This window comes from Hemiscyllium ocellatum, chromosome 20 (genome assembly GCF_020745735.1).
Source record: "Hemiscyllium ocellatum isolate sHemOce1 chromosome 20, sHemOce1.pat.X.cur, whole genome shotgun sequence".
In the NCBI taxonomy this organism is placed as follows: domain Eukaryota; kingdom Metazoa; phylum Chordata; class Chondrichthyes; order Orectolobiformes; family Hemiscylliidae; genus Hemiscyllium; species Hemiscyllium ocellatum.
Genome location: NC_083420.1, coordinates 60357689 through 60375441, shown reverse-complemented (window position 1 = coordinate 60375441; position 17753 = coordinate 60357689).

Sequence of the window (17753 nt, the reverse complement as noted above, 5' to 3'; positions counted from 1 at the left end):
CATCTTTATGATGTCACAATGCAACCGGACTAGCACTGCCAATCCAAAGTTGCCCTGCTCATTGATAGGCAGATTCTGCTCATGTCTGAGAAAGGGAAGGATGGCATAATGATATGCTGGCAGATACCTAGAGCTCTGGGGAATGGGATCGTTTGGAGGACTGGTGCCCCCTTCTTGGACATCTGGCAGATAGGGCCACACCCACTAAACTCTGACAGCCTGACTCTGCGGTCACCACCCAGGTCAGTGCTATCTCCAAAATCCAGCTGAATGACCTTTCCATGCTCCTCCAGGGTAGGTGCTATACTCTGCCACCTCACACTCTCTATATCCGCTCTGACATTCTCACTATTTCCTGCAAAATCCTCCCTCACTTGCTGTTACCCCGCTTCTCCATCACATTATTAACTCTAAATGGCCTCTGTGCTATTTCCTCACTCCTTCAGAACATCTCCTCAGCTTTCAAACAGCTGTATCAGCACTAACAGCTGTCTCCATCTCACTCAATCCCTCCCTTGCTCTCGTTACAGGAGAAAAGAGCAGAAAGGGCCTGGATGGTTGGCGGTAAGTTAGTTAATGCTTTCAAAGGGCACTGGATGTTTATTTGGATAGAAATAGTGGACAGGGTTGTGGGGAAAAGGTAGCAAGGAGATAGGCTCTGGGTAATAGAACATAGAACATTACAGCGCAGTACAGGACCTTCAGCCATCGATGTTGCACCGCCCTGTGAAACCAATCTGAAGCCCATCTAACCTACACTATTCCATTCTTGTCTATATGCCTATCCAATGACCATTTAAATGCCCTTAAAGTTGGAGAGTCGACTACTGTTGCTTGTTTGAAGAGCTAGTACGGGAACAATGGGCTGAATTCTGGCGCAATTGTGATGCTATGACATCTGCATGGTTATCAGGAGAAAGGAAAGGTTGAGAGGGGAGCTGCAGGCAGATGCTGTGTCTAAGAGGGCAGCCTTTTCAAAACCCAGCATGTATACAATGGCTTTCCCTCATCTGGAAGGTTCTGTGAAACTAATGTGGTGCTCTCTTTATTATCAAATGTGCAGTGTTAACGCTCATAGAGTAATAGAGCTGTACAACATGGAAACAAACCCTTGAGTCCAACTCGTCCATGCCAAGCAGATAACAAGAACAAAGAAACTATACAGCCCAGAAACAGGCCTTTCAGCCCTCCAAGCCAGAGCCGATCCAAATCCAGTTTCTAAACCTATCACCCAATTCCTAAGCATCTCTATCCGTCTGCTCCCCACCTACTCATGCATCTTTCCAGATGTATCTTAAATGAATCTACTGTGCCTGTCTCGCCCACCACTGCTGGCAATGCATTCCAAGCACCCACCACCCTCTGTGTAAAGTACTTGCCACGTGAATCCCCCTTAAACTTTTCACCGTTCACCTTGAAAGTGTGAACTCTCATTATTGAATCCTTCACCCCTGGGAAAAAGCTTATCTCTATCTAACCTGTCTATACCCTTCATGATTTTATAGACCTCAATCGTGCCCCCCTCAATCTCCTTTTTTCTAATGAAAACAATCCTAACCTACTCAAATCTCTCTTCATAGCTAGCACCTTCCATACCAGGCAACATCCTTGTAAACCTTCTCTGCACTGTCTCCAAAGCGTCCATATTCTTTTGGTAATGTGGTGACCAGAACTGTACACAGTATTCTAAATGCAACCGAACCAATGTCTTGCACAATTTTAACATGACATGCCAGCTCTTATACTCAATACCCCATCTGATGAAGGCAAACATACCATATGCTTTCTTGATCACTCTATCCATCTGTGCAGCAACCTTTAGGGTACAATGGACCTGAACTCCCAGATCACTGCTCATCAACCTTTCCCAAGGTTCTTCCGTTTACTATAATTTGCTCTAGAATTAGACTTCCCAAAATGCATCACCTCACATTTGCCTGGATTGAACGCCACCGGCCACTTCTCTGCCCAACTCTCCAGTCTATCTATATCCTCTTGTATTCTTTGACAGTTCCCAATGCTTTCTGCTCCTCCATCAATCTTCGTGTCATCTGCAAACTTGCTGATCATTTATGTATATCACAAACAACAATGGCCCTAACACTGACCCCTGTGGAACACCACTGGTCACCTTTCTCCATTTTAAGAAACTTCCTTCAACTACTACTCTCTTTCTTCTGTTGCTCAACCAGTTCTTTATCTACCTAGCTAGAACACCCTGCACACCATGTGACTTCACTTTCTCCATTAGTTTACCATGGGGAACCTTATCAAATGCCTTACTGAAGTCCATGTTTATGACATCTACAGCCCTTCCTTCAGCTATAAACTTGGTCACTTCCTCAAAGAACTCTATTAAGTTAGTAAGGCACGATCTCCCCTGCACAAAACCATGTTGCCTATCACTGATAAACCCATTCTTTTCCAAATATAAATAGATTTTATCACTTAGTATCTTCTCCATAAACTTTCCCACGACAGACGTCAGACTTACTGGTCTGTAGTTACCCGGAATATCCCTACTACCCTTCTTGTACAGGGAGACAACATGAGCAACCCTCCAGTCCTCTGGCACCTCACCTGTATTTAAGGATGCTGCAAAGATATCTGTCAGGGCCCCAGTTATTTCCTCTCTCACCTCCCTCAGCAACCTGGGATAGATCCCATCTGGTCCTGGGGATTTGTCCACCTTAGCCTACCCAACACAACTCCCCTACATATGTCAATGTGATCCAGACTAATCAAACTTCTATCTCTAATCTCAATACTCATCATGTCCTTCTCCTCAGTGAACACTGATGCAAAGTAATCATTCAGAATCTCACCCATTTTCTCAGGTTCGACACACAGCCTTCCTTTCTTATCCTTTAGTGGACCAATCCTTTCTCTATTTACCCGCTTGCTTCTTATATAAGAATAAAATGCTTTGGGATTCTCCTTAATTCTGCTCACTAAAGTTATTTCATGATCCCTTCAGCCCACCTGATTCCTCATTTAAGACTGGTGCTACTCTCCCGATATTCCTCCAGGGCCCGTTCTGTTCTTAGCTGCCTGGACCTTATGTGTGCTTCCCTTTTCCTCTTGGTTAGTCGTACGATTTCTCCTGACATCCACGGTTCATCACGGTTGCCTTTCCTATCCTTTGCTTTCAACAGGACATGCCTATCCTGCACTATCTTCAACCTATCTTTGAAAGCCTCCCACATATCAAATGTGGACTTCCCTTCAAATAGTTGTGTCCAATGCACATTTCCCAGCTCCTGCCTAATTTTGATATAATTGGCCTTGGCCCAGTTTAGTACTCTTCCCTTAGGACCACTCTCATCTTTGTCTGTGAGTATTCTAAAACTTACAGAATTGTGGTCACTGTTCCCAAAGAAATCCTCCACCGCAATTTCTGCCACCTGGCCTGGCTCATTCCCCAACACCAGTCCAATATAACCTAAATTAATCTCATCCCATTTGCCCGTACTTGGCACGTATCCCTCTAACCCTTCCTATTCATGTACCCATCCAGATGCCTTTTGAATGTTGTAATTGTACTAGCCTCCATCCCTTCCTCTGGCAGCTCAGTCCATACACCTTGCTGCATGAAAAAGTTTCTCCTTGAGTCCCTTTTAAACCTTTCCCTTCTCACCTTAAACCTATGCCTTCTAGTTTTGGATTCCCATACTCTGGGAAATAAGCCTTGGCAATTCACCCTATGCATGCTCCTCCATAAGACCATAAGACATGGGAGTGAAATTAAGGTCATTTGGCCCATTGAGTCCATTCTGCCATTTGATCATGGTTGATGGACCTTTCAACGCCACTTACCCACGCTATCCCTGTATCCCTTAATTCCTTGCGAGATTAAGAATTTAGCAATCTCTGCCTTGAAGACACCCAATGTTCCAGCCTCCACTGCGCTCCATGGCAATGAATTCCACAGGCCCACCACTCTATGGCTGAAGAAATGTTTCCTCATTTCTGTTCTAAATTGACCCCCTCTAATTCTAAGGCTGTGCCCACGTGTCCTGGTATCGCTGCCTGATGGAAACAATTTCCCAGTGTCCACCCTTTCTAAGCCATACGTTATCTTGTAAGATCCTATTAGATCTCCCCTCAACCTTCTAAACTCTAATGAATAAAATCCCAGGATCCTCAGCCATTCAACGTATGTTAGGCCTTCCATTCCGCGTGAATCACTACTGGGCATGCACCAGTGCCAGTATGTTCTTCCTGAGGTGTGGGGCCCAAAATTAGACACAGTATTCCACATGGGGCCTAACCAGAGCTTTATAAAGTCTCAGTAGCACATCGCTTTTACATTCCAACCCTCTTGAGATAAATGACAACACTACATTTGCTTTCTTAACCACGGACTCAACCTGCAAGTCAGTCTTTCGAGAATCCTGGACTAGTACTCCCAGAATCCTTTGTACTTTGGCTTTATGAATTTTCTCTAGAAAATAATCCATGCCTATATTCTCTTTTCCAAACTGCAAGACCTCACATATGTTCACATTGAATTTCATCAGCCATTTCTTAGACCACTCTCTTAAACTGTTTAAATCTTTCTGTTCCCACACTGTAGGGAATCTCAACCTCCTCACCTCCTCAGTACTGCCTGCCTGTCTGCTGAACGTCATATCATCGGCGAACTTCGCCAGAATTCCCCAGTCCCTTCATCCAGATCATTAATATATAAAGTGAACAGCTGCGGCCCCAACACTGAGCCCTGTGGGACATCATTTGTCACTAGCTACCATTCCAAAAAAACCATTTATCACCTTCTGTCAGACCATGCCAGTAGCTCACCTTGAACACCCTGGGTCCTCACCTTACTCAGCAGCCTCCCATGAGATACCTTATCAAAGGCCTTTTGGAAGTTTAGGTAGATAACATCCACTGGGTTTCCCTGGTCTAACCTACTTGTTACCTCTTCAAAGAATTCTAACAGGTTTGTCAGGCACAACCTCCCCTTACTAAATCCATGCTGACTTGTTCCATTCCGATCCGGCACTTCCAAGAATTTAGAAATCTCATCCTTAATGATGGATTAATCACTGTACAAATGTTAAAACAGCCCCAGCCTATTCAACCTCTCCCTGCAGCTTAAAACCTCCAAACCTGGCATCAAATCTGTAAATCTTTTCTAAAGTTTAACAAGTTTAACAACATCTTTCCTACAGCAGGGAGACCAGAATTAACACAGTATTCCAAAAGTGGCCTCACCAATCATGTTGAAAAGCTGCTCTTGGTTTGCAGAAAACAGCTTTAGCAAAAAAATCGGTCTTCAGCAAGTCATGTTAGGAATGGTTCACGCAAGTTAAAACTTCAATGTAGTACCTCACGACTCTCTGTGGTCTAATATACCCCTCACCACAACAAACATCCCCTTTAAACATCTGTGAACATCTGCCAATGGAACGGGGGGGAAGTATGAACTCTAGCTAGAATATGCCAGGCAGTTGGGATCTTCTTCCAGAAAGCTTACATAAGATACAGGCCTCCCATATTAACTCCAGCTACATCCTGGGGCAGGGCTAGAGTAAGAATGGACAATTCTTTGATTAGATTAGATTCCCTTCAGTGTGGAAACAGGGCCTTTGACCCAACAAGTCCACACCAACCCTCCGAAGAGTAAGCCACCCAGTCCCATTTCCCTCTCACTAATGCACCTAACCCTACGGGAAATTTAGCATGGCCAATTCACCTAACCTGCACATCTTTGGACTATGGGAGGAAACCAGAGCACCGGGAGAAAACCCACACAGACATGGGGAGAATGTGCAAACTCCATACAGGCAGATGCCCAAAGCTGGAATTGAACCAGAGTCCCTAGCAGTGTGAGGCAGCAGTACTAACCACCGTGCCACCCTAATTATTCAGGTTGGAGGACTGTTGAATGTATTCTGGTGAGTTGGTGAACTCTACAAACACAAATGTAATTGAATTATCAAAATGTAATATGATCCTGAAGTATTTATGGACATATTGAAATTTAATTTCAACTCGTTGTTTAGAAAAGGGCTCCTTCAGCCAAAAAAGGACTGCAGACTCCTGTCACAGAAAGCAGAGTTAACATTTCGGATCCAGTGACCCTTCTTTATAACTTCTGAAGAGCATCCTGAAGAAGGTCCCTGGACACAAAACTGTAACTCTGATTTCTCTCCACAGATACAGCCAGATCTGCTGAGCTTTTCCAGCAGTTTCAGTTTGTTTATCTGACTTCCAGCATCCGCAGTTCTTTGTTTTGTCATGAAATGTCACACCTGAACAGAGTCAGGGAGCCCTCAAACAGAGACACAGAAAAGGACAAGCTGAGAGGCTGATTACCCAACCTCCCCCCCACCCCCACTCCACCCCCCATCACCACCCTCCCCCTCAACAGGTTGCAGGCATGTTTGTGTTATACACTTCCATTGAATATGTAAAAAAAAGGTTCAATACTGACAATAATCTGTGGTCTGTATGTTGACTGACGTGCTAGTGTATGGACTGGTGCATTGTGAAGGTCACAGTTTGAAAACAATCATTAAATAACTCAACTCAAAGTAATTAAAGTGAAAAACACACCCTCTCACTCTGATTACAGCCACTGTCGAAAGAAATCAAGACAACAGAATTTCAATCAACCTGAAAAATTAAAAATGTTCAAATCAACCACGTAATTTTCAATATCAAAACTATGAATATTGTGACCTGTGTATGCTATGCCCAATAACACTTTAGACAGATAGTTAAATCTGTAGATCAAGTTTGGATAGGTACTTGAACAGGAAGGGTTAAGAGAGATATGGGCCAAACATAGGCAAGTGAGACTAGTATGGGAAACTTGATCAGCATGAATTAGTAGGACTGAAGGGTCTATTTCCGTGCTATATGAGTATGATTCTATGAGAAAGTGAGGACTACAGATGCTGGAGATCAAAATTGAAAAGTGTGGTGCTGGAAAAGCACAGCAGGTCAGGCAGCTTCCAAGGAGCAGGAGAGTTGATGTTTCGGGTATAAGGCCTTCATCAGGAATGTGGGTGGATGGGGTGGGTGGTGTGGTGGGGGTGGTAGCTGGGAAGGCAGGTGGGCAGTGATAGTGAGAGGTTGGAGCGAAGGGTGGAGCGGATGGATGAAGGAAGATGGACAGATAGGATATGGACAGATAGGATAGTTCAAGAGGGTAGCGCCGAGTTGGAGGGTTGGATTTGGGATGGGCTGGGGGGAAGGGAGATGAGGAAACTGGTGAAATTAATGTTGATGCCACCTAGTTGGATGGTTCCAAGGCAGAAGATGAGGTGTTCTTCCTCCTGGCGTCGGGTGACTAGGATTTGTTGATGGAGGAGGCCCAGGACATGCACGCCCTTGCTGGAGTGGGATGGGGAGTTGAAATGTTCGGCCACAGGGTGATGGGGTTGTTTGGTGCATGTGTCCCAGATTGTTCTCTGTAATGTTCCATTTCAGTTGCCTCCTGTCTCCCCAATGTAGAGGAGACCACATGGAGAGCAAAGGACACAGTAGATAAGATATTTGAATGTGCAGAAAAATCTTTGGATGTGAAAGGATCCTTTTGGGCCTTGGACAGAGGTAAGGGGTGAGCGTTTTGCACTTTTTGCAGTGGCAAGGTAAGGTGCTGGCAGTGAAGGGTGGGTTGGTGAGGGGCATGGACTTAACAAAGGAATCAGGAAGGGAATGGTCTCTGTGGAATTATGATAGTGGTGGGGAGAGAAATATATCTCCGGTAACGGGGAAATGACCAAAGATGATGCACTGTATCTGGAGATTGGTGGTGTGGAAAGTGAGGATCAGGGGAGGTTCTATCCTTGTTGCAATTGGAGGGATGGGAATTCTATGACTCTATAAATCAGCAGAAACCTGGAAACAAGGAGAGAGTTGATTATATTAGATATGATTGTACTGTACTCAGGGCTTCTCCCAGCGAACTGCTCACATGGCAAATGCACTCCATTCTCACCTCGACATCAGGCCAACTCTCTTGCAGTCATTCATTCAACATCACGCTGTACAGATAAAAGCAGGTCATTTGGATCCTTCAACACTTCAAGAACCCAACTCTTCCTCCTCAGAATAATTCTTGCATGCATAGATCAGCTGAAAGATATTAATGGATGGGAGGTCCCATGGGTTGGATGCCACAAGAGTTGTCAATGCAATTGTTTTCTGTGATCTCTCTAACTGTCACTTTCTCCATCAATTCCATCACTGTTACTAATATCCCCAACGAGCTTCTCAATGTGGGAAGCTGAACATTGTGCTAAAATTGTTGAGTGAGTAATCTAGGAGTGCTAACTAATATTCTGGGACATAGGTCATATCTTATAACAGGAGCTGGTGGAATTTAAATTCAATGAATACACTAAAGTGTAAAGTTCACCTCAACAATTGTGATCATGAGTCAGAAAAACATCTGATTCACTGATGTTTTTTGTGAAGGAAACCTACCATCCTTACTCTGCTGGATCCTATCTACAGACTCCAAATCGACAGTAATGTAGCTGACTCTTAATTCACACTTTGAAATATGTGAGTTAGCAAATGAGGCAAACTTCCCATGAAAGAATAATACATTTTGGAATCCAGATCAAGCTTTTTTTTATAGAAAACTGAAGTTACTCTGTTCCTCCCTCTCCAATCTGAGCAAAAAAAAATGAAATAACTTCTGAGCAGTTAATCGTAAACTCGGGACAAAACCAATGTTTAGAACAGTAAGGGTGAATCAAGGACAGAAGTTGTCTTTGTCAAATTTAATTCATTAAATTTATAGTTTGGCAGCAGAATAGAAGAATGAATGCTGTCAGATGGTTGCAAAAAAACAACTGCTTCACTGAATCTTTCATTAAGTGGAATTTTAAACTCAGTCTGGTCTGACCTGCATGTGATGGCAAGGCCACGTTGGCCACACACCCCCTTCCCCAAATACAACTGCACGATTAACATTTGCTGCCTTCAAAAGCCAAGCAAACCGCTTAGCTGAAAGAAAAGACAATTACCCAAAGAAATAAAGAAAGATTTGTATTTCTGTAGCACCTTTCTTGACCACCAAATGTCTCAAAATACATTGCAGTCAAGAAACAATTTTGAACTGCCTTCATTGTTGTAATAGTAGAAAATGCAGCAGCCAATTTGTATTCAGGAAGCCCCAATAAGCAGTGACAAATTTATTTGAGCAGCTTGAATTTCATAAATATCATATTTGAATATCATAGTTCAAAATATGTTACTGAGCTGACCAAAAGCTTGGAAAGAAGTTGGTTTTATTGAGTGTTTTAAAAAAGGAAAACAAATAAAGAGGCAGAGACGTTTAGAGAGAATATTGGAATCTTGGCAGCTGAAGGAATAGCCTGAAGAAGGGCTTATGCCCGAAACGTTGAATCTCCTGTTCCTTGGATGCTGCCTGACCTGCTGCGCTTTTCCAGCAACATATTTTCAGCAGCTGAAGGAATAGCCATCATTGATGTATATGGTGGGGGAAACTGAGAAAGGTATCCATTTAAACAAGGGTTAAAGCAACTATCTCTCAATTTCTTCAAGAAAAGACTGAAAACATTTTGTTAAGAGGATGCCCAAGAATAATTCAGAGTTTTCATTTACACAACTACAGAAGCGGCTGAAGAAATCTCAGGAACTCCTGCATAGAAATCAAAGCTATTCAGATCACTTAAATTAAACATATTTAACTTGAACAGCAGCCTGACTACTTGAAAAATGATGTTGACATTTAACAACAGGATTACTACAATGGCAAACACGGGCTAGTCCAGGTTAGTCCCCAGCATTTTGAAGGTACTCTCAGATAATGTCCAACAAGCTTCTTCCCTTTACCATGTCTCTTAGTTTATTCCTGTGAATTCTGTGATCTACCTTTCTGTAGTTGTGAAATGTTATATTCCCTCAGCTTGCCGTTTGTGTAATTGAAGAAACTCTCATTTTTCTTTGCTGAGGCTGCTCTTAGTGAGAAGGTATATTCGGCTTTGAAGTTGTTAGTGTTTAATCTGTGTAAAAGCTCACTGGAACGTTCTGGATAATCTGATACCTGCCAATTAGTCTCACGTCTATTTGCTGGGCTCATATCAAACCTACATTTCCTGGCAAGGTCTAGACTGCAGTGGGAATTACATACGGGGGGGTACATTGTCACAATTTCTTTTCTTTGCTTTTATGATCATAATTTTCTTCACATTTCTTCCCTCCCCAAGATTGATAATCATTGATGTTTTTATCTCAAACATAAAATACCCAATTACTTTCAGACTAAACCTTGTTTATGGGGTCAGATGATGGTTAAATTTTGCAAATCAAAATGTTCTATTGTGTAACCACAAAATAACAGGTGGCTGGGGAAAGATGTAATATAACTGAGAACTTCAGGAGGGCATTATAACCAAGAGAGTAGACCTCATAAAACTATTGTGTTCAAAGCCATAACAACCCTTCCTGTGACATCCATTTTAATCCTCTTCATTATGTAGAATCTGAGCAGGTGAGGAGTGATAGCTGCCTGTATTCCACCATCTTCAGGTTTAACCCAAGCCTCTGTGCAGCCAGTACTAGCACTGGCATGGATGCTCAGTGGTTAGCGCTGTTGCCCCACAATGCCAGGAACCAGAATTTGATTTCACTCTCGGGTGACTGTCTGTATGAAGTTTGCACATTCTCCTTGTTTCTGCATGGGTTTCCTCCAGATGCTCTGACAATCTTCCAAGTTTCCTCCCACAGCCCAAAGATGTACAGGTTAGGTGGATTGGTCATGTTAACTTGCCCATAGTGTCTAAGGGATATGCAGGCTGGGTGGATTGGTCATGGTAAATTGCCCATAGTGTCCAGGGATATGCAGGATGGGTGGATTAGCTGTGGGAAATGCAAGGATTAGCCTGGGTGGAGGGTTGGGACTGGGTGGGATGCTCTTTGAAGGGTTAGTGTGGACTCAATGGGCCAGATGACCTGCTCCCACACTATTGAGATTCTATGAATCTGACAAAGTTTCTAGAGGTTAGAGTTCCATACCTTTGGGATGCAACAGTGGTTAATTCTGAACCAACTAGGAAAAGCACTCCTTTCCCCACTCCTGACAAAGAAAAGAGATAGGATGAAAATGTAAGATGCATTCAACATGGTTTTTGTTTCACTTTTCTCTGTGAGACAAGGTCTGCTATTGCCTTATCAATTGTATTGTTAAAGTTAAGAGTGAACAGATGAAAGGTATGTACAATAGTTGTGCTGTTGTTGTGCTGTGGTATATTCCTGCCTCTAGATAAGGAGGCCTGGTTTCAATCCCCAGGTAAGTTATAATATTTCTGAGCAGGTTAATTAGAAAATATCCCTTGATACATATTAGAGCTCTTGTGGCACTGTGGTAGCATCCTTACCTGTGTAATAGGAGTCCTAGTTTCAAGTTCCACCCAGTTCAGAGCAATTAGAAAATATTCTCCCTTTAAAGTGAATTTGTGGCACAGTGGATATGTCACTGGGTTAGTAATGCAGCATTCCAGACTAATCTTGTGATGTAGTGGTAATGTCTATACCTCCAGACGAGGAAATACATGTTTGAGCCTGCCCGTTCCAGGGATATGTAAGAACATCTCTGAGTGACAATCATTTTTAAATGATAAAAGAGCAAAAAACAATCATAGCATCAGAGACTCGTAGGCATGTACAGCACAGACACAGAACTTTTGCTGCAACTCATCAATGCTGACTAGATATCCCAAGCTAATCTAGTCCCATTTGTCAGCACTTGGCCCATATCCTTCCAAACCCTTCCTATTCATATATCCATCCAGATGCCTTTTAATTTTTGTAATTGTACCAGCCTCCACCACTTCCTCTGGCAACATGTTCCGTACATACACCACTCTCTATGTGAAAAAGCTGATCCTCAGGTCCCTTTTATATCTTTCCCCTCTCACCCTAGACCTATGCCCTCTGGTTCTGACTCCTCCATTTCAGGAAAAGGACCTTGTCTGTTTATCCTTTCCATGTCCTTCATGATTTTATAAACCTCTATGAGGTCACCCCTCAGCCTTCGACGCTTCAGGGAAAACAGCCCCAGCCTGTTCAGCTTCTCCCTATAGTTCAAATCTTCCAACCATGGCAACATCCTTGTAAATCTTTTCTGAACCCTTTCAAGTTTCACAACATCTTTCTGATAGGAAGGAGAACAGAATTGCACGCAATATTCCAACAGTGGCCTAACCAATGACCTGTACAGTTGCAACATGACCTCCCAACTCCTGTACTCAAAACTCAGACCAATAAAGGAAAGCATACCAAGCGCCTTCTTCACTATCCTATCTACCTGCGACTCTGCATTCAAGGAGCTATGAACCTTCACTCCAAGGTCTCTTTGTTCAGCAACACTCCCTAGGACGTTACCATTAAGTGTATCAGTCCTGCTAAGATTTGTTTTCCCAAAATGCAGCACCTCACATTTATCTAAATCAAAGTCTATGTTAATATAAAACAATGTTCACAAACAAGAAACAGTCAACTGTTAGCAACATTCATGAGCACATTATATGCTTCTAGCGGAGCAGTGTCAATGTCTCTATCTCTGAACCAGGACACTTGGGTTCAAGACGCTCCTGTTCCAGCTGTGTGTATTACCATCTCTGAAAAGGTTAATTAGAAAATAGCTTGACCACGTATTGTTATCGGAGGTAATGTATTGTCATGGATTGCTTTGGAGGTATTGCAATGTGGATAGAAAACTGGCTGGCAGACAGGAAGAAAGAGAATTGGAATAAACTGATCCTTTTCAGAGTGGCAAGTAGTGACGAGTGTGGTACAGCAGGGTTTAGTGCTCAGAACTCAGCTGCTCACAACATACATTAAGGATTTGGATGAAGAAATTGAATGCAATATCTCCAAATTTGCAGATGACACTAAGCTGGGTGGCAGTGTGTGCTGTGAGGAGGATGCTTAGAGGCTGCAGGGTGACTTGAGCAGACTGGTTGAGTGGACAAATATTTGGCAAATGCAATACAATGTGGATAAACATGAGGTTATCAACTTTGGTGGCAAAAATAGGAAGGCAGATTATTATTTGAATGGTAGCCATGATCAGAGCCGGTGTTGGATTAGAGTGGACAAAGTTAAAAATTACACAACACCAGGTTATAGCCCAACAGATTTAGATTAGATTAGATTACTTACAGTGTGGAAACAGGCCCTTCGGCCCAAGAAGTCCACACCGACCTGCCGAAGCGCAACCCACCCATACTCCTACATTTACCACTTACCTAACACTACGGGCAATTTAGCATGGCCAATTCACCTGACCCGCACATCTTTGTGACTGTGGGAGGAAACCGGAGCACCCGGAGGAAACCCACGCAGACACGGGGAGAACGTGCAAAATCCACACAGTCTGTCGCCTGAGTCGGGAATTGAACCCGGGTCTCAGGCGCTGTGAGGCAGCAGTGCTAACCACCACATTTATTTGGATGCACTATCTTTTGCAGTGCTACTCCTTCATCGGGTAACTGTGGAGCAGGACCATAAAACACAGAATTTATAACAAAGGATTATAGTGGAGAAAGTGAGGACTGCAGATGCTGGAGATCAGAATTGACAGTGTGGTGCTGGAAAAGCACAGCAGGTCAGGCAGCATCCGAGGAGCAGGAGAATCAACATTTTGGGCATAAGGCCTTCACCACACACACACTTTACCAAGCAAACACATAATCTCACGTGTTCTCGCACTCACACTCTCTCATGCACGCACACACAAATATAAGATCATGGAGTGAATTTGCATTTGCAGAATTATATTTGCAGATACATTCTATTTTGTTCAAAAAGCACACAGTCTGCAGGCTCCTGCTCCTCAGATGCTGCCTGATCTGCTGTGCTTTTCCAGCACCACTCTGATCTAAACTCTGGTTTCCAGCATCTGCAGTCCTCACTTTTGCCTCGGCAGTCAATGCAGACAGTCAATCCATGTAACATTTTGTGAATTCCATTTTGGAAATGGATCCAGTCTGACTCAAGATTGGGTTCCAGACAGACTCTAACCTCACACCTTTAATGCATTGTCTGAACTGAGATGTCATTTTTTTCACATAAAACCTTGCTATCTCAAGAATGTGACTTAGAAGTTCTAGGATTTACATATTAATGAACTGATACCTGCAACCCATTCAAAAGGATGAAAGACTTCACAGCAATCTGGGTTTGTTCAATATATCATTTCAGTTGCACGACACTGTAATCTTTTGCTATAAATTCTGCGTCTTATGGTCCTGTTCCACAGCTACCTGATGAAGAATCAGCATTCCAAAAGCTAATGCTTCTAAATAAACCTGTTGGGCTAAAACCTGGTGTGACTTTTACCTCTGTCTGAATGGAGGCAATTTAGGAAAATGTGAGGTTGGAACAGTCGCTGAAGGTTGGCATGCAGGTGCAGCAGGTGGTGAGGAAAGTGAAGAGGATTTGAGTATTGGGGGAAGGATGTCTTGCTGCAGTTACACATGTCTTGTTGAGGCCACACCTTGAGTATTATGTGCTGCTTTGGTCTCCTAGTCTGAGGAAGGATGTGTAGAACATGGAACATAGAACAGTGCAGCACCGTACAGGCCCTTTGTCCCTTGATGTAGTGCCAGTCTTTTATCCAACTCTAAGATCAAACTAATCAACATACCCTACATTTTACTACCATCCACATGCCTATCCAAGAGTCTCTTAAATGTCCCTAATGTATCTGACTCTACTAGCACTGCTGGAAGTGCATTCCATGTACCAACCACTCTCAGTGTAAAGAACTAACCTCTGACATCTCCCCTATACCTTCTTCCAATCACATTAAAATTATGCCCCCTTGTGATGGACATTTCCATCCAGGGGAAACATCTCTGGCTATCTACTCTACCTATGCTTCTCGTGGCACGGTGGCACAGTGGTTAGCACTGCTGCCTCACAGCGCCTGTAGACCCGGGTTCAATTCCCGACTCAGGCGACTGACTGTGTGGAGTTTGCACGTTCTCCCCGTGTCTGCGTGGGTTTCCTCCGGGTGCTCCGGTTTCCTCCCACAGTCCAAAGATGTGCGGGTCAGGTGAATTGGCCATGCTAAATTGCCCGTAGTGTTAGGTAAGGGGTAAATGTAGGGGAATGGCTGGGTTGCGCTTTGGCGGGTCGGTGTGGACTTGTTGGGCCGAAGGGCCTGTTTCCACACTGTAAGTCTAATCTAAAGAAAAAAAAATTACCTTGTACACCTCTATCAAGTTACCTTTCATCCTTCTTTGCCCCACTTAGAAAAGTCTTAGGTCCCTCAAACTTTCTTCATAAGACATGCCCTCCAGTCCAGGCTGCATCTTGGTAAATCCCCTCTGCACCCTTTCTTATCCCCTCTGTACCCCTCTGCATCCTTCTTATAATGAGGTGACCAGAACTGAACACAATATTCCAAGTGTGGTCTAACCAGGACTTTATGGAGCTGCAGCATAACCTTGTGGCTGTTAAACTCAATTCCCCTGTCAAAGAAAGCCAACACACCATGCACCTTTTTAACAACCCTATCAACTTAGGTGGCAACTTTGAGGCATCTATGGATGTGGACCCAAGATCTCTCTGTTCCTCTACACTGCTATTGAAGGAGTCCAGCGAAGGTTCTCCACATTGATTCCTGGGATGGTAAGACTGACATATGAAGAAAGACTGGATGGACTATGCTTGTATCATTGGAATTTAGAAGAATGAGAGGGGGTCTCACAGAAATATATAAAATCCTTATGTGACTGGACAGGCTAGATGTGGGAAGAATGTTCCCAATGCTGGAGACGTCGAGAACAAGGGGTCACAGTCTAAGAATAAGGGGTAAGCCATTCAGGATTGAGATGAGGAAGGATTTCTTCACTCAGGGAGTTGTGAGCCAGTGGAATTCTCTTTCTCACAGGAAGCTGCTGGGGCCAGTTTGTCAGATACATTCAAGAGGGAGCTGTAGAGGAATCAAGGGGTATGGAGAGAGGGCAGGAATAAAATACTGAGATTGCATGATCAGCCATAATCGTATTGCATGGTGGTGCAGGCCCGAAAGGCTGAATGGCCTACTCCTGCAACTATTTCCTATGTTTCTATGTTTCTGTGTTAAAAAGGACTACCTTCCATGATTGGGGAACACCTCATGGAGCGCATCTCTTCTGGCCATAATTATGCTCTCATTTCCTTTTTCCTTCAATGCCATAGTTTTACACTGTGCCTATTTAAAGTGTGATTAACTCAAGAGAGTATTAAATGGGTTGTTGGAATGTGAGGTTGGTTTAGTAAAAGGCAGGCATATGCAATGGTGTATTCTGTGAATAAACCAGCTATGAATCAAAGGATTTATGTGTCAATTCATTCATCACTGTCTATCTTGGCACCCTAGTAACAAGGTGGAGTGGAAATGCTCTTCCATGCACTTAGATTTAAACATTCCAAGTTCTACACTTCCTTCACTTCTAGATGTCCCTCCAACAAATCCCAAACTTTCCTGATGCTGGTTTGCAGCTGAGGATTGTCTGAATGTCCACAGAGCAGTGGAACACAACTCTTATTGTCGAGTTCAAATGTTTCTTGAAGCTTCTCCACAGTTACCACAATGACTTGTTTAGTAAATATTGCAAAACCTAATGGTTCTTAAGCAGTTAACAAAGTGGAGAGCTTGTGGAGTTCATTACCACAGAAAGCAGTCTAGACCAAAACACTGATTTCAAGGAGGAATTGAACATAGCACTTGGGACTAAAAGGATGAAAGAATATGGCGAAAAATGGGAACAAGTGTTCGAGTTGGATGATCAACCACAATCCAAATGAATGGCAGAGTGGGCCCAAAGGGCCAAATGGCCTACTCCTGCTTGTATTTTCTATGCTTCCTGCAATTAAACCTGACCAAATGTAGCTGTGCTTACTGCTGTCTAGGAACAGACCTTGTTATCTAAGGTTAGTGCCTCTTCTGTAGATATTCTATAGTGGTGTATCATCTGACACTAATCACTAGACACGTCCTCAATCAAACAGGAACATGTGGCTATTGATCAATCATTCAGGCAGAAACCAGTAGAAGTTTCTATTGGACTTCCCAGATTCCTGGTGGAACCCAAACTGAAGAGAAAATCCAGTGAGATCACCTATGTTGCAATGTGAGAGAATCCAGTGCGATCATTGATGTTGTAATGATAATCCAGTGTGATCACTGTTGTTGTAATGATAATCCAGTCAGATCATTGATGTTGTAATGATAATCCAGCGTCATCACTGATGTTGTAATGACAATCCAGTGCGATCACTGATGCAATCAGAGTATCCAATGAGATCATTGATGTTGCAATGAGAGAATCCAGTGAGATCATTGATGTTGCAATGAGAGAATCCAGTGAGATCATTGATGTTGCATTGAGAGAGAATCCAGTAAGGTCAGAAATGACACAATGACAGAGAATCCAATGAGATCGCAATGTTGTAATGACAGAATCCAGTGAGATCTCTGGTGTTATAATGATAGAGAATCCAGTGCCATCTCTGATGTTGTAATGAGAGACAATCCAGTGATGACACTCATAATACAATGAGAGAAAATCCAGTGGGATTGCAATGAATGCTCTTTTAACATTGTCAATACAGAAGAAGTCACAGACTTCACAGGGCGTCTTCAAGTTCATAACTCCGTGAAGTAGACAGGGTGGTAAAGAAGGGGATGGCATGCTTGTCTTTATTGGTTGAGGAACTGAGTACAAAAGTCTGGATGTCACGTTACAAATTTATAAGACGTTGGCTAGGCCACA